This window comes from Callithrix jacchus, chromosome 1, assembly GCF_049354715.1.
Source record: "Callithrix jacchus isolate 240 chromosome 1, calJac240_pri, whole genome shotgun sequence".
Taxonomy (NCBI): domain Eukaryota; kingdom Metazoa; phylum Chordata; class Mammalia; order Primates; family Cebidae; genus Callithrix; species Callithrix jacchus.
The window spans coordinates 79,389,807-79,410,000 of NC_133502.1; the positions used below are offsets into that span (position 1 = coordinate 79,389,807).

Sequence of the window (20,194 nt, forward strand, 5' to 3'; positions counted from 1 at the left end):
TGTTTTATAGAGGAAGCAGCTGAGGCACAGAGGGGCACTCCGCTTGTGAGCAACGGAGTAATCCAGAGCCAGTCAGTCCCACACCGAGTTTCTTCACCCTGGCAGGGGCTTCCGCGGGAACCACCACCCTTCCTAACTGGGGTGGAAGGACCCGCAGCGCCAGCTGGGTCCGGGCCGGGTGGCAGCGAGTGTCTGTTAAAAACGACGCTGAGTCAGGCAGTGGGGCTCAGTTTCAGTGTGATCTGGAATGCCTCAGCGGCCCCCTTAGTCATCCACCTGCTTTTAGAGGATGGGTGGTCTGAGTTTCTGGAGATGCACAAGACGCTGCAGTCTCCACACTTGGCTCTTTAGCCCCAACGCCCCCCACAGCCTCCTCTGCTTTCCTGGAGACACCGCAGGCTCCTGCCCCCTGGCCGGCTTGTGTCACTCTGCCCTCTCCCTCCCCTACAGACACAGGCCCCTTAGCCTGCTCTCCCACCCCTCACACCTGCCAACTGCAGCCTCTTCAGGCCACTTCCTTTGCATGTGAATGAGTCCAGGTCTGGGCTGCCTACATCCTGGGAGGCCCGTGGGATTTCCATCATTAATTAGTGGTCTCCTTTCCATGACCCAGAAATGACACTACAAGGGTCCCTGGCCCCTATTTCCTGCCTGGAAATCAGCAGCATCCCACTCCACCACTCATGGCCTAGATAACATGGACCAAGACCCCAGAGACAACGGGATTCTGGAACAGGGAAGGGATTTATGATTAGCATAGGCTCTAAATTCCTGCTTTTATTTCTGGAAATTGCCTATTATGTAATATGCTTTTTTTCCTTCCTGGAACACAGATCCTATCAGTGGTTTTATTACTTTTTTTTTATGTAATGTTTAATTCATCTGTCTCTGTAAATCTGTAACATGAAATTGACAGGGTCCCAAAGAGCAGAGTTTCCCTCCTAGCTCCTCTGCTGTTCAACCCAGGGGCAAGCACTGTCATCCCTCACTGCTACCAGCTTCTGGTCCGTCTTTCTGTTTGCATGTGTGTAGACATGCTTCATTCTTTCAACTGTGTTTTTCATGTTTTCTGTATTAACACCAAAAAAAATTATACAAAGAAATCAGTGCTATTTCCGAACAGGGCCAGGAGTGTCTCAACACTGAGCTCTTCCCATGTGTGAAGCACCCTTCTCTTCTTCAATTGCTTCATCAATCACATGGGCTGGGGCAATGAGAAAGATGTATTTGCCTCAAATAGAGACTTAAGGGTTTTCCCAATCTCCCTCTGGGTACAGAACAAGAAATACGGATGATCTGAAATACATAGGGCTTGGATAAGACTTGAAACAATCATGATGTTAGGAATTGCTGGGTTCTGGAACCGAGGACTGCAGTAACCACAGGCTCAGCAACTTGGGATGTCCTTCCAATGAAAGGGGACCCAGGAGTGTAACTCAGTGAAGGTCATTTCTCCTCCTTCGGATGGATTTTTCTCTTTTTCTGGTGAGGGATGTCAGTATCAGAATTTGTCTGCTGGAGTTGGTTTAAATGTCAGATGTCCTTAGTAACTTTGCATCTATTTTTCTTAAAAGCGAATTGCTTCCCAGAGGTGAACCAAAATGACCCCCTGTAAAAGTTGCTACTAATGATTGCTCCAGAAACCAAAGTGATCCCACTCCCATGGGTGGCCATAGTCTCATTTCTTCACAAACAGAGGGAGAACAGCTTGCGCTGCGTAACCCCAAAGCTTTTCTTTAACTAGTCAGAAGTTCCTTTCTCTACCCTTTAGCAGATGCACTCATGACCAGGGAAGATGAGAAGGTAAAGAGCAGGGTGAAGGGAAGTCGGGGACATAGAGTCTTTAAAGTCTGAATAATAAATCCCAGTGTATTCAAGAAAGAACCCAATGTGCTTTCCTAGATGGGACATGGTGGCCCATGGCATCCACGGCAAACCACTCCCTTCTTGAATAGTTGGCTCCCAGACTGGAAGGCTGTGCTTCTGGCTGTCCTTGGGTCTCTCCAGCGGTCTCTTTCTGGTTTCCTTGGTGGGCTCCTCCTCCTCACCTGTCCTTTGGATTTCCTCGGAAGCTATCCTCAGTCCAGGGTTAGTCTCATGCACCACCCCTCTACTCACTCTCATGCTTTTAATGAATTCATTGGTGGGTGATCACAAACCTTCCCCACAGCCCAACCACCCTTCTGAGTTTCAGCTGCACACCCTGTTTGCTTAGGTGTGACTGCTTCCCATTGAGTTATCCTTGGGTACCTCACACTCATGGCATCCAAAGCAGAATTCCTCATCTTCAGCTCTGCACTCATCCTGTGTTTGAGACGCCTGACCCCTTTAAGGGCATTATATCGGTCATTGACCTGGTAACCCAAATCTCAGCACCATCTTTTTTTACTTGGTGCAATGCTTCCATTTCTCTCAGTCACTGTATTCACTCAGTAGCCGAGACTTCCAGAGCTGACCTCAGAAATATTTCCTTAACTCTGCTGCCTTCTTTCCACTTTCCTGCCAGTGTCCTAGTGCCTGAACCATTGCAATAGCTTCAAGTCTTTCACTTCATAGGTCTTCAAGAGAAAGCTGTCCTATGTAGTAGGACTGTTTTGTCGCAAATGACACAGGCTTGCTTTCACAAAAAGCAAAATCACGGATGTCAGGCTGGATTCGGGTGTGGCATGGCGTCAAAGCTCAAGGGACACCACCCACACCTAGTGTCTCCAGCTTACCACTCAGGTCTGCTCTCCTCTCTCTCTGGTGGGCTTCGTTCTCGACTGCATCGTGGGAGCGCTGTAGCAGCAGAAGCTCCAGCTCACCTGGTGCTTCCAACATCAAGTTCTCCAGGAAGGAAGCAGCGCTGGGGAGAGCAGCGCTCTGAAACACATGGCCTGACGTGGTGGGCTGGTGGAACTGAGGCTATGACTTGACATAGCAGGAAGGGACACTGAGCTACAGAACACATCCAAAGCCCACCACATATCAGACCCACGGATTCCCCTGCATACAATTCTGCAAGGCAAATTTTGCCAGTTGAAATTTTGTCAAGATGATTGGATTCTTCTGTTGAAATGCAGTATTAATCACTATTGAATTTTTCATTTTGTACACATTGATATTTCCACCAGCAGTCTTCAGTAAGAATAGAATTTTAGAACTGACCATTTGAATGTACTCCTCAACTTGCAAGCAACTGCACTTGGTGTTAAGACCATGCCTCTGAGATCACAGTTGGAAAGAAGGAGGACTTGTGTTTGGAGTCCAGTCAGGGAAACACACCTCACTCTTCAGATTGATGGGGAGAATCTCCTGTTGTTGGTCGATATTGGAGGATTGAGTGGCAGGCCAGAATTCAGATATGGTGACTGATAGAAGCAGCGAAGGACCCTACAGAGCAAAGAGAAGTCATCAGCGCTCTGAGAACAAGAGGTCCTGGAAGCTGGAGAAGGGGCCCTGGGGAGTGGAACTGGATCTCTACACTTGCCTGGCCTTGGGGCCTCCCAGAGAGCTGGACTCAAATCTCCGAAATGGACCAGCAGTCCCTGGGCGGGATGTGGGCAGGCAGGTCCTGGGAGTGGATGAGGCAAACTAGAAAACTGGGCATGACTGTGGCACGTTGGGGTCCCGTGGGTTACTGGGACTCTGCTGATGGGAACAGCCTCCTGTCCTGCAACCTGCCGCTGTCCCACAGAAGGCACACGGCCAGGTCGCCAGGGTGAGGAGCCAAGGAGGTGGATTCAGAGCTAAGCAGCTAAGGGGGAGGACAGCATGGGAGAGCACAGTCCCTGGGCCAGCCAGTCCCCAGTGCCAACGCCCACGGGCCAGGCAGCCTCCACAGCATCTGCTCCACACCCCATGTGGATCAGGGGCGTGTTGCTGTGTTGTTTCTGCACATACCCCGCTGCATACACAGCTCACACTCCCTACATCACACCCAAACACACCCCATACACACTACACCACACACACCATGCCACGCCACACACATACTACACACACACTACACACACCACACACATACCACACCACACACACACTACACACAACACGCCACACACATAGCACAACACACACACTACATACACCACAGACACCACACACCAGACCACACATACCACACACACATGCCACACACACTGTCCCGACCCGCGGGACGAGCAACAGAGACCCTAGGGAGGGAGTGGGGATTAAAAGAGAGAGACAGGAGACACGGAGAATGGAGACAAGTCAAGGATCTGATCAAGTCTCGTTTATTAGCTACAAGGCGGTTGCTTGGTTGCTTATAAACAAGTAAGGGCGGGAAGTTCTGAGGGCTGAGGTCAGAGAGTAACCATGGAGATGAGGCTGCAGGCTAGCCTCTTAACTAGGAGGAATGTGAAACATAAACAATAAGGGAAGCCCACAAGATGGAGGTTTAGGTAAGAGGAACAAAAGCTTAAGCAACATAGTTATAAGACAGCTACTGCTCCCCACAGGTCCCCCTTTTTTATTTAATTTTTGTGTGGCCGATTGCCTGTGGGGACCATGCCTGTCTTAGGTCAAGAGATACACCTGCAGTGATGCTTTTTACCCTTACCTGTCATAGGGTGAGCGGGATTCATATCCTGGTCCCCTGTCTTAGGCGGGAGCATCTTACTGCTAGGCTCTCAGGTTGCCCGTCATTGGCTAACTGGTCCAGCTCATCAGGCGATGTCAGAAACGCTTGGTGGTGCTTATCAAGCTTCCACCGTAGCCTTGATCCAACTCCATTTCCAGCTTATGATAAAGGACCTGTAGGGGCTGCATTTTTATGGAGTCAATCTGTTGTTTGACAAAAGCCATGACCTTGTTGAATATAAGAGGTTCAACAGTGAGGAGTAGAAGGAAAATGACAAAAGGGCCGAGGAGGGGGAGGATATAGGGGAGGAACCCATTCAACCCTCCCCACAATGGATTATCAAAGAGTGCTTTTCTTCTTTTTGCCAGGTCTTCTTGCAGGGCTTTTATCTTATTCTCTGACAACATCAGAACGGTTAGCATAAAAGCAGCATTTTTTATCTAATGTGAAGCACAGTCCGCCTTTCTGGGCGGTGAGCAGATCTAGGCCTCGTCGGTTTTGCAGGGCTACTTCGGCTAGGGAGTCAAGTTGATCTTACATCATATTGTGATCCAAATCCGCTGTCAGTCTTAGGTATGAGAGTAATTATCAGGGATATCAATATTAAGGTCCACATGTATCTGAAAGGTTGAAAGAGGGGGAACAGGGAATAATTCTCAGGGCTTAACGCATTCCCTGGGAGGGGTTATTATCCTCACATCCTGATGTTCCTTTACTGTCTACTTGTTTCACTAATCTCTCTGGTAGCCATCTGGCTGAATCTGCTTCTTTTGCATATACACAGGCTGATCCTCTACCCCAAATCAATACGGGGTCGGGTCCGTGCCAGGAGCCAGTCATAGGATCTTTCCACATCACTGATGCAAATTTTGTTTGAGTTTCTGATTGCCAATGGCGTTCTGCAGCGGAGTGTCCATTTTTGTCTAAAGTTAAAAAATTGAGTATAAATAGTGAATGTGCCATGAGGTTTCCGGGGGACCCCTTAATGGGGTACCATTCCCCCTTTTTTATTTTTTCAAAGGTAATTTTTAAAGTGAGATGGGTTCTCTCACTATCCCTTGGCCTTGAGGATTATAGGGGATGCCAGTTATATGTTGTATGTTTAATTGAGAGCAGAACCAGGCAAAGGCTGTGCTGGTATACCCGGGTCCATTATCGGTTTTAATTTTTTGTGGACAGCCAAGGGTGGCAAAAGCAGATAGTAAGTGCCCGATGACGTGTTTAGTGGAGTCTCCAGTTTGGAGTGTGGCAAACACATATCCACTGTAGGTATCAATGCATACATGAACATATTTGAGATTGCCAAATTCTGAAACATGAGTTACATCCATCTGCCAGAGTGCATTAGGGACTAGGCCCCTAGGGTTAACTCCCAAATGGGGTATGGGTAAGTGAGTGGCACATTGTGTGCATTCCTTAACTATTTGTCTAGCTTGTTCCCTGGTAATATGATGTAATAATCTAAGGGAGTCAGCATTAAGGTGGTGTAGGTTGTGTGCATCTTGAGCTTGAGATAGTGGGTCTTTAACTTTTGCAGCATAGGTATGAAAAACGCGGGTGGCTAAGTTGGCTTGTTGATTGCCTTGTGACAGTGGTCCAGGCAACCCTGAGTGGGCCCGTAGGTGTCCAATAAAAAAAGGATGAGTTCTGCTGTTGATGAACTGTTGTAATTGTTTGAATAATTTTGCAGCTGAAGAGGTATGTTTGATGATGGGAGCTGTCTCTAAATTAGGTATGGATTGAGCAATGTATGCACTATCAGTGTAAATGTTTAAGGGTTGATTAGGGAAAGCAGAGAATACTGCTATAACTGCTTGCAGCTCAGTAAGCTGAGCCGAGGATGATTAAGTTTGAAACTGCACGGTATGGCCTTGACTAACATAGGCAGCTATACATGTGGATGAACCATCGGTGAACACTACGAGTCCATTGGAAATGGGCTCAGATTTTGTGATTTTTGGAAAGATAAATTCATGTCTATTGGCAAAAGTAATCAACTTATGAGGGGGATAGTGGGTGTCTAATTGTCCTGAAAAGGAAGCCAATGCTATAAGCCAAGGCTCAGTAGTTTGCATGAGCCACTGAACTTGTTCTTTACTGTATGGCTGGATAATTAAGGAAGATTCATAACCAAAATATTCCTGCCCATTGTTTGGCCTTGGATAATTAGATTTGCTACCATAAGGTAATATGGTTCAAGGACTCTTTTTGGCGTGTTAGGGAGGTGTACCCACATGAGTGGAGCGGTTTGCCAAAATACAGCGGTAGGGGATAATGAGGTTTGACAAATAATAAATCGGAGCGGCTTGCTATAATCTACAAAAGTGATGGTCTGATGATTGATGGCATGTTCCACAGTTCGAATAGCATGTATTCCCTGAGAGGTTAACTCGCGAGGTGATGTGGGGTTTGGGTCTTCATTTAGAATATCATATAGCGGTTTGAGATCTGCCTTGCATAGTTTCAAATGAGGTAGTAGCCAATTAATATCTCCTAATAACTTCTGAAAGTCATTGAGTGTCTTCAGTTTATCTAACCTGAGTTGTACCTTTTGCGTAGTAATTTGGCTTCCTTTTAGTTGGAAGCCTAAGTACGTATAGGGGTCTGTGAGTTGCACCTTTTCAGGAGCTATTAGCAGACCATGTTGAGTAAGAGATATTTGTAAGGCTTTAAAACAAGACAAAACATCTTGTCCAACTTTTTCTGCTAAAAGAATATCATCCGTATAACGGATAATATAGATCTCTCTCCAGGTGTCTCTAATAGGTTGAATAGCTAAGGCAACAAAAGACTGGCATAAGGTTGGACTATTAGCCATGCCTTGAGGTAGCACTTTCCATGATATCTTTTCATAGGTTCCTTAAAATTGGTAGAGGGCACACTGAAAGCAAAACGTTTTTGATCATCTGGATGTAATGGAATAGTAAAGAAACAGTCCTTTAAATCAATAACAATTTTATAGTAGTTTAGGGGTATGGCGACAGGAGAAGGGAGCCCAGGTTGTAGGGCCCCCATGAGGACCATGGATTTGTTGACTTCTCTAAGATCCTGTAGCAATCGCCATTTTCCTGACCTTTTTCTAACAAGGAAGATTGGTGTATTCCAAGGAGAATTACTAGGTTCTATATGCCCCACCCGCAACTGTTCCTGTACCAGTTGTTGTGCGGCAGCTAATTTTTCTGAAGAGAGGGGCCATTGGTCAAGCCATACGGGGTTGTCTGATAACCAAGTAATTTTGTCTGCGTGGGCTACAGGACAGACCGCGGCCCCTACTGAAAATGTCCTACTCCTTTCTTGTCTGTTTTTGGTTTAGATTCTATAGGGTTTAAAATTCCAGTTTGGGTTTTTCCTAACCCAGTGCCGGGCACATACCCGTGTTTAAGCATCTGGGCAGTAATGATCTCATTAGGACTACCTATGACCATACCTATCTGAGCCAGCAAATCCCTTCCCCAAAGGTTGAAGGGTAGGCCTGCAACAATATAAGGTTGGATTTGGCCTTGATTTCCCTTTTTATCTTCCCATTTTAACATTTTTGTACTTTTCTCGGGTATTTTGCTCTGACCAATACTGGTGAGATGAGTAATAGTAGCACTTATTGGCCATGTGGCAGGCCACTGGGTTTTGTTAATTATTGTCACATCTGCTCCAGTATCTACTAGTCTGGTAAATTTCTTTGCATCTAGCCATAATGTCCTCATGGGCTTGTCAGGAGATATCACTTCTGCCCAATAGACGTCAGAGGAACCGAAGCCTAAGTTACCTCTGTCCTTGTTTATAACTCTATTATGGGTTTTATGGAGAGGTAAGAGTAAGAGCTGTGCAAATCTTTGTCCAGGGGAGACAGTACTTATAACTTTAGGGGAGGTTACCATGACTTTGATTTCTCCTGTGTAATCATTATCTATTACTCTGGGGAGGACTTGTAGACCTTGTAGGGTAAGGCCACTTCGTCCTAGAATAAGTCCAAAAGAACCCTCAGGCAGGGGCCCGAAGATGCCTGTGGGCAATGCTTGAACCCCCATTTTGGTGTTAATACTGTGTGGAAGGTGGAACAGAGGTCCAATCCTGCACTTCCTGTTGTGGCTCGGCAGAGGTTTGAAACGGATTGTTGGTTGGAGGAACAAAACCAACTGCCCCATAGATTTGTTTTTGCTTGGGGGCCTGGGGCGGGCCCCTTCATTCCGTTTCCCTGATGTGGAGAAAGTGGTTGCCCTTGGGCATCCCTTTTGGATTTACATGCATTGGCCCAATGCTTCCCTCTCTTGCATCGTGGACATAAGCCAGGGACTTTTGTATTAAGGGAGGGTTTTTTATCAGCATTACAATCTTTAGCATACTGACCAGCGGCGCCACATTAAAAGCACCTATTTTTTGACTTATTAGATAAGAACTGTTTCACAGTATAGCCCTGTAGGGCTGCAGCCATAGCTAATCCCTGTTGATAGGCAGAGCCTATGTCTGAGCACAGGCGTATATACCCTGAGAGATCTGTTTTCCTTTTTTAAGGGCGGATAGCCGCTTGGCAGGCAGCATTAGCATTTTCAAATGCTAGTTGTTTAACAAAATCTGTGCCTGCATCTGCATTCCCAAAAATTCTGCCTGCCGCTGTAATGAGGCGATGTACAAATTCTGAAAAATGTTCATCTGGCCCTTGTTTTATGCTGGTAAGGGAGGCACGAACATCCCCCTTTGTAGGCAGCTTTCGCCAGGCCTTTGTACCCACAGTTTGAATTTGGGCGTACAGACCCGCATCATACTGCAATTGTGCGTCGCTGGTAGCGTAATTGCCTTCACCAGCTAGCATGTCAAAATTCCAATTATTATTAGCCTGTGCGTTGTGGCGGGCAGTTTCCTTACAACATTCATAAAACTCAGATTTCCACAACAAATAATCACCCCCTGAAAGGGTGGCTCGGGCCAAGGTCTGCCAATCTCCTGGGGTAAGCCAATTTTCGGCCACTGATTCTAAAATCGCAGTGGTGTATGGAGCAGTAGCGCCGTATTGTGCCACCGCAGTTTTTAGTTCTTTGATTATTTTAAAATTGAAACCTGCATGATGCCTCCAAGCTTTCCCCTGCTGGTCGGTGGTTTCTGTCACCGGGTACGCGCTTGGATCCTCTAAATCTAATAAGGTGTTAAGCTGAGGAGGTTGTCTTAACACCGCTCCCCTATGGGGAGGTGTGACATTTTGGGTAACTTGAGCTTTAGCCTCATTCTTTATTTTACCTATTTTTATTTTTTTCAAGCTGTTCTATGAGCTCTTGATGCTCAGTTTCAAGCCTAACCTGTTCTTTTAGGTACTTGATTTTTTCTTGTAACCTTTTTCGGGGATCAATAACGGGACATGCCATTGGGGGTGCTGAGGGCCCCGCCTTGTAAGGCAGAAGTCGCCACCTATGGGGGAACCAATCTGAGTTTTTATAATGGTCCACCTCTTCTTCTAAGTCATCCCAATCTATTCCCTCCTCAATGCCTTCGTCTTCAGAATTATTTGCTCTTTCAATTAGCCAGGGGGTCTTTTCCTTTTTGGTGTGTCTAGATCCTGAGTTGGGGGCCCCCTGGGCAGACACCCTCTTTGGCCCTCTTTTTGTTTTTGCTGAAGGCACATTTTTAGTCTCAGCCTGGCATTGTGACTCTCCGGGCGTCCCCTTCTTTGAGTCACTATCAGAGGACATTAAATCCTCCTCATTAGCTTGTGGCGACTGCGCCTCATCAGTTACAGACAATTGCTTAGAGTCACCTGGGCTCTTAGAACTGTTGAGGGTGCTTTTATCGAGTTCTCCCTTTAAGAGAGACTCTCCCTGAGTAATTACATTGGCAATGAGGGGGACACGGCATCTCTGAGTTAAAATTTCATCTATCAGGTTCCAATAAGAAAAGGCTGTGACTGGGACCTTCTCAGGTCCGAAAGCACTGTAATAATCTTTTAAAGCATCTCCTACCCTTTTCCACCATTTTTGGTCTATGGTTCCTTCCTGGGGAAACCAAGGGCAGACATCCTGAATATAGTCAAAATATTTACACAATCATTTTATTTTCACCTTTACTCCCCGCGCCTTTAAAGCCTTACTTAAACTCTCTATGAACAACTGATGCTGGCTGATTTCCTGTCCCATATTCACTGTCCGCTTACCGGAGCGCGAGTCCGTGGCAGGTTCCCACGACGCTCTTTCCTCCGGGTTTCTTAATCCTTCTGTGCCGGCTGACCTCCACGGCGTCCCTCACTGTGTCCCTCGTACTCGAGCCCCACGTTGGGCACTGGTTTGTCCTGACCCGCTGGACGAGCAACGCAGACCCTAGGGAAGGAGTGGGGATTAAAAGAGAGAGACAGGAGACACGGAGAATAGAGACAAGTCAAGGATCTGATCAAGTCTCGTTTATTAGCTACAAGGCGGTTGCTTATAAACAAGTAAGGGCGGGAAGTTCTGAGGGCTGAGGTCAGAGAGTAACCATGGAGACGAGGCTGCAGGCTAGCCTCTGACTAGGAGGAATGAGAAACTTAAACAATAAGGGAAGCCCATAAGATGGAGGTTTAGGTAAGAGGAACAAAAGCTTAAGCAACATAGTTACAAGATGGCTACTGCTCCCCACAACACACCACACTATACACACCACACACACTCCCCACACACACCCACACAACACACACACTACACAACAAACACACCACACGCACACACACCACACAACACCCCCACACCATGCTACATATGACACATATACACCACACATTGCACTACACACACCACACCACACTACACACACACCCCACACACAAACACAGCACACTACACACACCCCACACCACACCCCCTCCTCCAACACCCCCGTCCCACCCCCTCCCGTCTCCGGATGTGTGGTGTGTGCTCTAGTCCCCGCACAGCAGGTGGGAGTTGGGTGACCCACGGGACAGGCTGGCTGGGGAACCGGGAAAGCTGCTGTGGATGCTAGAGGAGTGGGCGGGGACAGTCCAGGCCCCGCGGGCTGCAGGAAGGGACAGGGCAGGGACAGGGCAGGACCGTGACGAGGACAGAAGAGCCTTGCCTGGGCAGCCAGGGGCCGAAGGAGAGGCGTGTGCCCTGCTCAGTCACTGTCCCAAGTCCTGCCCTGGGAGGAGGCGGTCGGCTGGAAGGCTGAGGCCGAACCCAAGGCGCCCGCGTTGCCGGCTGCAGCCCCTGCACTGGCCGGGTGCTCCAGAGGAAGCCCAGGGCACACCTCCAGGCCGCCCTGCTGCCAACTCCCAATCCCTAGTGCCCCCTGCCCCCCAGTGCCCCACAATCCCAGCACCCTGCACCCCCAGTGCCCCCGTCCCCCATTGCCCCCACCCCAGCACCCCCATCCCTCACCAACCCCCACCCCCAGCACCCCCCCTCCCAGCGCCCCACATCCCTCAGTGCCCCCCACCCCCAGTGCCCCACACCCCCCAGCGTCCCACATTCCCCAGCGCCCCACACCCCCCAGCGCTACTGCGCTGCGCCTTCTCCCGGGGTGCAGAGGCCTCGGCTGTTCCCTCAGAGTTTCCCTGGCTTCCCTCCAAGGCCTCCGCCCTTTCTCAGGATTCTTCGCAGGTTCATCTTCATCCATGGCCTTGCCGGGACCCTCCGAGCCACTCCTGGGCCTTCTTTCTACTCGTACTCCTCCAGGCTGGCTCCCAGGTGCGCCTGTCCAGGGTTCAGGCCTGGGATGACATTCCCAGTCCTCATCCAGAGCCCAGTATCTGCATGGAGCCGGCAGAGCAGGGGGCACCATGTGGTTCTGTCTGGGAGCCTGTTTCTGAATCTGACTCTGCCCTGGATTCTCCACTTTCTAGGAGCACGTGGCATTGGCTGCCAGTTCCATCATCTGGGCTCTTCCACCCAACCCACCCATCCCTGGGAACAGATGTGACAGTGGACCTGAAGGCACCCTGCAAACTGTAACACCTACACTTGCCAAACGACTCTTCCTGAAGGGTCACACTGAGCCTGTTTCCAGAGTTTCCTATTTTCAAAAAAAAAAAAAGCCCTGACTGTGCATTAAAAATGCCAAAACGTATTTTCCACCTCTCCCTCCCTTCAGTTGACTTCAGTGCAGCATTTTCCCAAGCTGTGTTTCTTGGAGCCGAGAGCCCTGGAGATGTGAGTAGGTGCTCCATGAGAAAAGTCAAGTCCAGGAATATTCCTGCTTTTGGTTGGAGTGTGCTCTCTCCTGTGAAACGTCCTGAGAGTTGTCACCTTTTTAAACTGGTTTTCCACTGACTGAGCCACAGGTCCTGTTTTCCTCCATGGCACACTGAAATTCCGGGGGACAACTAGGGTCCCATGCAACAGAGGCAGGAACCCTGCTCTAGGCAAGTCGAATTACTTGCCATTCTGTCTCAGTGAGGTTGTCCTCGAGTTCTCGCCACCAGGATCCCCTAGTAAGGGAGTCCCATCCTTTCCGAAGCCTAGCTGTTCCCCTTATGTAGAATGGTTCCAGTAAACCACCTTTCTGAGTCAGGTTGTCCAGAGGACGTTCTGTTTCTTGCAGCTAAAAGACTGACACAGACCAGCAGGCAAAAGTCAGTGAAGGGAAAATTTCCCACATTCACCTTAGCATGGGAATGGTTAAGTATACATCATATACATTTGTGTGATACATTCATACATACTGCACAGCAACAAGAATAAACTGTCTTCAACCTTTGGTGATAATGTGGGTGAATTTCACAAATACAATTTGAACACAATAAGCTAGACACAATTTGAATTTATTTATAAGAAGGAAAAAGCCAGCAAAACTAACCTGTGTTGTTAGAAGTTAGAACGGGCATTGCGGGTGAAATGGGGGGACTATAAGAAGGCTCCCAGCTACACTCACCATTCTGTTCTTGGTCTGCGTGCTGGTTTCCTGGATGTGTCCAGCTTGTGAACATTCATGAGCTCTACGCTTAGGATAGATATGATTTTCTGAATGTATGTGGTACTCCAACAAAAAGTTTGGGAGGGGGTATCAGAAGATACTGTTTTCCCACTGAGGGATTCCTTTGGCAAAACCCTCCGAAGGAAGCATGTTGATTTCAGGAGCAATAGAAATGGAACGATACACCAAGTTGTCTTAGCTCACTACAAGTCTCTTTGGTTCTCATGCTTATCTAAACACTGCATGTACAATCTTTACATTGCCACACATGTCAAAGAGTCATTCTGTATTGATTGTGTGGTTTTTTTTTAATTTTACTGATTTTATGCTGCTTCAACAGTGGGGCCTTGTGGACTTCAGAAGGAACTGCCCCTCCCAGGGTTACCTGAGTCCTGCAGATAGCAAATGACTTGCTGCTGGGCGTGCCTTGGCTCTGCAAGCTGACCAGTCCACAGCCCGGACACGAGCCACCTCCTCTATCTGGCTTTCACACTTCCAGGAGGCAGCCTTCCTCTGCCCCAATCCCAGGATGACTCGGGGCTGACAGTACAGCACCTGTATTCAAGCCCTCTGACCCTAAACCTGCTGGGCCTCCATTCCTTCCCCAGAAACCACAGGGAGGGCTTGGCCCGGGCTTTCCCCTCCCAGGCGCCTCCCAACTGGCCTGGTGCTTGCTGCACCCCCTGCTTCCAGGGATCTGTGAGTATAAAGGCATCTTCCTTCAGGACAGTCATCTCAGTGTCCCCGTGTGTTCCCAACCCTGATTAAAACTAGTCCCAGACACATTTTAAAGCACTGCATTTGTGTCATGATTTCCAAAGCACCTGCTGTGTTTCATGCACTGTTTTCGGGGTTGGGATAGGGCAGTGTCCGTGAAAACAAGGTCCTGTGCTGAAGGAGCACACTGTCTAGTGGAGAGAGATCATTCAGCAAAGAGAAATATTTCCAGATAGAGTGAAGTGGACCCGGGTGGGTTGTTTTATTTGGTGGTTTTTGGGGGCTGTTTTTTAAGGAACAGTGGTCGGGGAAGCTCTCCCTAAGGAGTTGGCGCTTAAGCCACCGTCTGAATTGTGCCTTGTACACCAAGGGCACCCAGAGGTCTTTGCTAAGGGCCTCAAGGCATCCAAAATAGGGAAAACAATATATTTGCTTCTGGTGCTCAGCCAGAACCAACTCCATCCCTTTCCCAGCAAGCAAAGGAGGGCTTGCATCCAAGAGAAAATAATTTCCTGGTGTCAGCAAAGTCCACAGCCCGCTCCAATCAAGTTGTTCTCCAAATTCTATAAAGCCAAAGCGCCCACGCACCAGGATTCAGGGGCTGCGGTGGCAGCAGGCCAGCGCCCTGAGGGCAGCGACAGCTTGCCTGTGTGTTTACATACTGTTTGCAAATAACGAGCCAGTGGGCAGATCCCTGAGCCCTCGTCACTTCCTGCCATCCCTGGGGACCACTACCTAGTTCAGCTTAGCAGCAACACAAGCTTGACTGGGCACTGCAGGCCTGACCCCACCACCACAGGCCTGGTTGGGGAGCGCTCCTGCTTTCTGGGGACATCCCAGAAGGGGCAGGGTGGCTGTCCTGAGTCCATGTGAACAGCGCACAGAGATTCCCACCCCTTCTTTAAAAAACTGAGATCCCGCTGACTTTGGAAAACATTGCAGTCAAGAAAAGTAGAACAATTTAAATCACAAGCCCCCAGCCTGTGGGTGGCACTTCATGAGTCACTGGCACAGCATGGGTCAGTCTCTAAGCCCTGCAGGAAGCCGGGCTTCCAGGTCGTGGCAGGGTATCCCCAGCCCCGCCACCTGACACACTAGAACTTTCCACGCTCTCCCTGAGCCCCAAGGCCAGCACCCCACACACGTCCCTTCATCAAGGAAAGGCCAGGGACCCCGGATCAGAAAAGCCACTCCTATACCTTTCCCCGGCCACCCCCAGGAAAGAGCAGCTCCATTCATGTGGGGCACCTGCCGCTGGGCCAGGGGAGTCTGCTCCACACATGGAAGCTGCCCTCAGTGACTTCCTGTGTATTCTCTTCCGCAGCCTCCTTGCGCCTCATCGTCTGTGCCTGTGACAGATCCTCAGCATTTCCAAGGCCCCCGGCATGAGTTGGCTGGAGGGCCACAGCTGGTTCATTTACCTTTGCCTTGATCCAGAGTTTGCCTCCCACCACACACCTCCCTGGTGCACCTGCTGGGTTGGTCATTCAGACGCAGCCTCTGCTTTGGTAGGTGTTCTCCGGAGCCCTTCCATCTGTCGGGAATGTCACAGTCCAAAGCCACAAAAACTCGAAGCCAACCCTCATAACTGGGGCAACTGAAAACCAGTCGATGCCTCACCAGGAGCCGGGAGCTGGCAAAGCTGAAATGGGGTTGTGTGGGTCCAGAACGCCACACTGGTCATCAGCCATGCCCTTGTCCTCTAAGACCCTGCCTAGCATTTTGTGGTCTGTGAAAGGTCCGTTCCCTTGTATGTAGGTCAAATCTCAAATTCTCAAGGCTCCCAGCTGGCTTAAAAATGTCAACAATGGGGCCGGGCGCGGTGGCTCAAGCCTGTAATCCCAGCACTTTGGGAGGCTGAGGCGGGTGGATCACAAGGTCAAGAGATCAAGACCATTCTGGTCAACATGGTGAAACCCCGTCTCTACTAAAAATAGAAAAAATTAGCTGGGCATGGTGGCGCGTGCCTGTAATCCCAGCTACTCAGGAGGCTGAGGCAGGAGAATTGCCTGAACCCAGGAGGTGGAGGTTGCGGTGAGCCGAGATCGCGCCATTGCACTCCAGCCTGGGTAACAAGAGCGAAACTCCATCTCAAAAAAAAATAAATGTCAACAATGACTCTATTTATCAGGCATTTTCTATTTCCCCATTAGAGCAGGAAGCCCTGCAGAGGCACGGCCCGGACCTGTTTAGTCTCAGATCCAGGCCTGCAGGGTCATGTACTGGTGATTTGGCAGCCTGTACCAGGGGCATCTCCTTGGAGCAATCAAAACTTTCATGGAAGATACTTAAATTCTATAAATGTAATGTATTTGCTTAGCTACCAAATTATAATATTCATTTGTTTGCATAAACCTGCCAATCACCAGTCAAAAATATGAACCACAAGAAACTTTCCATTAGGATTTAGTTTCCAGTTTGAATCTGACATATTATACCTGAGAGGATTGCAGGAAATGCAGGAAACCATAAATAATTCTGTTTTGTTTGTTTGTTTGTTTGAGACGGAGTTTTGTTCTTGTTGCCCAGGCTGGGGTGCAATGACACAATCTCGACTCACTGCAATCTCCACCTCCTGGGTTCAAGCGATTCTCCTGCTTGAACCCAGGAGAATCAGCCTCCCCAGTAGCTGGGATTACAGGATCCTGCCACCATGGCTGGCTAATATTTTGTATTTTTAGTAGAGACAGGGTTTCACCATGTTGGCCAGGCTGGTCTCTAACTCCTGACTTCAGGTGATCTACCCACCTCAGCCTCCCAAAGTGCTGGGATTACAGACATGAGCCACTGAGTCCGGCCATAAATGATTCTTAAATTCTACATTGAGACTGTGTATAATAAAGGTTTTTTGCTGTTTACAGGACAAAAAGTAAAACCCAAAATCACCAGCCCCAGGATGCTGGGATCTGGGTGCCCCCGGAAGAAGAGCTGGGTCTTGGAAGAACACTGTCCCTTCTGTTTCTGTCATGAAATAAAAGGAGATGCCCCTTTCTGTCTGCAGGTGTCATTTGCCAGATTTTTTAGAAACAACTTATTTAAGGGGTTCTGCACTCAGTTCAAACCCAGACACCCAGTCAGAATCTGGGTTGCGCCTGGTCAAAGGCAGTGTTGATTTCACTGCAGAATGGAGGGAAGCAAAGCGGGTCTCAGAAGGCCAGCAGGACCATCACCTGCCTGGTGCAGGGATGTCAACTGCAGAAGAAGGGCCCATTGTCTGCACCAGGATTTATGTGAGAGAGCAACCAAGGTGTTCTGGGTGACTGCCAGTTGAGCCCCGTTGTTCTCCAGTCACTGAGAAACCCATCAGCAACCTGGCCTGGGAAGACCCTGTGATTCTCCCAGGCTGAAAGAAACCATGTCCATCTTATCAGACGAGAAGATGGCTCTGTGCTGCCATCTCAGTGCTGCAAGCACTCAGGGCAGGGACAGGAGGGGGTCCGGATGACGGTCCTTAAAGGGCTCACCTTGGGCCTCTTGTCTGATGCCACCTGCACCTGTGCAGGCTTGAAGGACACCTGTATTGCTCTGATTTGCAAATGTGGATGTCAGAGGAAACTGTAAGTGTAGGTGGAAGACATCAATGCATTGTAAGTGGCTGGAGGACCTTCCAGGCATCCCTTGAGAAGAGCCAGGGGGCCTGCTTGCCTAAGCTTCCCTCTCAATGGCCATCAAAGTGCTTGGACTCTTGCTTTTACAGCTTCTTAAATTTACAAAGGAGGCTGGTGTAGGATGATCTGTGACAGTGATGCTTAGACATTCAAGGAAGGCTTCCTGAGAGAAGCAGTCTTTGACAAGCAAGAGTATTATGAGCAAAAGGGCAACAAGTGAGATGTGGAGGCATGGGGGTGCTTGTGGGGAATGGTGACAGCAGCTGCCATCACACTGGCTGCAGCGGGGAGGCGTGGCTGGGGCTGCACACTCCATGAAGCTGGTGGGAGCCCTTCCCCTACTGAGTTTGGGTGGAAGTACCTCGGGGGCCACTACAGCTACCCAACCTGTGGCTACAGACAGGGGCTCCGCCCTGCAGTTTGGGCTACAGCCACCCAAACGGCAGCTGTGGATCTGAGACTGCCTGTGCTCTTGGAGGGAGCCAGGAGCAGACAGGATCTGTCCTCCTGGGTGAAGCTGCAGCCACCTGACTCATGGCTACAGACCTCAGCCTCCCACTCCACAGAGCAGACACCAGCCAGGGACAAGAGGGAGTCCTGCTGCTCCTTCTGAGATGGCGAGGGGAGAGCTCCCTTACAGCTGCCACTGCACTCCCAGGCACAGGACTTGGGCATTCCTCCAGCCTCAGGGTCCTGGCAAGGACTCCCCCATCTCCCTCACCTTCCCCACCACACCCCATCCCTGCAGGCTCAGGGGTGTCTGATCCCACTGCCTGGCCTCTCTCCTCTCCCAGTATCTGCTTCAACCTATAAGCGGGGTTGGTGCTGAGCCCAGGGCCATGAATGGCAGTGGGAGACAGACAGATTCCTGGGCGGAAAGGGGTGGGTCTCAGTCAGTCCCCTCCTTCAGGCCAAGGAGGGTCTGAAGGCTAGGGACTGGGCTGCCAGTCCCACTGACCAGAGTAGAGACTCATGGTGCCTCTTCTGAGCCCACCCACGGCTGCTGATGGGCCAATTGTCAGGCACTTCCTCCCCTCTGAGGGCCATAAAAGCCCAAGGCTCAGCCAGGGTAGAGAATGAGCAGAGAAAGAAGATAGCAGGGAGAGGATGAGATTACCAGCTGAAGGGAGGAGCTACCCTCTCCACTGATAGCTTCAGAGATCTACAGAGAGGGTGGGGCAAGCTGCCAGGTAGAGAGTAGCTACCCTCTCCAGGGCCTCTTCTCTGCCGAGAGCTGAATATTTGACAGAATGCCTGCCTAAACAGGGGAGCTATTCACTGTGGGTCTCCTCTGAGCTGTTCTAACACTTAAGAAACTCCTTTTCATCATCTTCACCCTTCACCTGTCTGCGTACCTCAGTTACCTCATTCTTCCTGGATGTAGGAACATTGCACAAGACAGGCAGCAGGTTAAGTTTGCTCTGGAAAGATCACTGTGGCCAGAGGTTAGGAGGTGGGTTGAGGAGGTTGGGAAGTGGAGCAGCAAACAAGTGAGGAACCTGGGAGAAGCTGAGCCAGGGCAGTGAGTCTGGAAACATCTGTGATGTGCAGTGAAGGACTCCTTTTCCTTCTAATCCTTTTTAGACTGAAACGTTTGGAAAATAAATGACCAGACAAATAGAATTTTAAAAGACATACAAAATACAAGTCCCTTTTTTTCCAAAAATGTTTATTTTAATTGGGGTAAGATAACATACATTTACCATCCCAAACATCTTTAAGTGCACATTCCAGTTCTATGCACATTCACACTGCTGTGCTGCTGGTCTCCAGAAAACTTTCATTTGGCAAAACCAAAATTACCCATTTAATAGCAGCCCCCCATTTCCCACCCCCAGCCCCCAGCAACCACCCTTCTACTTTCTGTCGCTATGAATCTGACAGCTCTAGGTATCTACTATAATTGGAATGACACAGCATTTGTCCTGTTGTGTCTGGCTTCTTACACTTAGCATAATGTCCTCAAGGTTCATCCATGTCATAACATGTTTTGGAAATTCCTTCCTTTTTAAGGCTTGTGAGATATGGCAAGGTTTCTCTTCAAACGGCCTGCTCAACCTTTTATTCTTTAATTCCCAGTACTCCCCACCCCTTCCTTCTCCTTTTCTTCTTTCTGACTTCACTTCATTCCCAGGCATGCCACAGCACCAGTGATGTTATCAGCACCTGCTCACATTCTTTCCTTACTTAAGACTTGCTCTCTAGTTCTCTGCAGACAACCCCTTCCTTCTTCCCCACTCTCCTATCACATGTCCATTGTATCTAAGAAAGATTCAATGTTTAGCCAATCAGGTCTAGTTTAGATTGTGCAGCTTGATCCCAGCCAATGGGGAAAGGACACAGGGGCAGGAGTCGCGTTAGGAATAAAAACTTGGACTCTTTTCTGTTCTGTGTGTTCTCGTGG

General features: G+C 49.2%; 3 long non-coding RNA genes across 3 annotated transcripts; 2 read left to right on the forward strand and 1 right to left on the reverse strand.

The window, feature by feature from the left end:
- Window positions 1-757: 757 nt before the first annotated feature.
- LOC144579167 (uncharacterized) lies at window positions 758-10,960 on the reverse strand. Its single transcript, XR_013526106.1, has 3 exons — window positions 10,719-10,960; window positions 4,562-4,764; window positions 758-3,372 (listed from the first exon to the last, which is right to left on the reverse strand). It is a non-coding gene; the product is annotated as an uncharacterized LOC144579167 (long non-coding RNA).
- Window positions 4,362-17,178, forward strand: LOC144579168 (uncharacterized). The gene is made up of 3 exons (XR_013526110.1): window positions 4,362-4,403; window positions 15,507-15,690; window positions 17,044-17,178. It is a non-coding gene; the product is annotated as an uncharacterized LOC144579168 (long non-coding RNA).
- LOC144579171 (uncharacterized) lies at window positions 11,026-12,525 on the forward strand. Its single transcript, XR_013526112.1, has 3 exons — window positions 11,026-11,121; window positions 12,142-12,240; window positions 12,396-12,525. It is a non-coding gene; the product is annotated as an uncharacterized LOC144579171 (long non-coding RNA).
- Window positions 17,179-20,194: the final 3,016 nt, after the last annotated feature.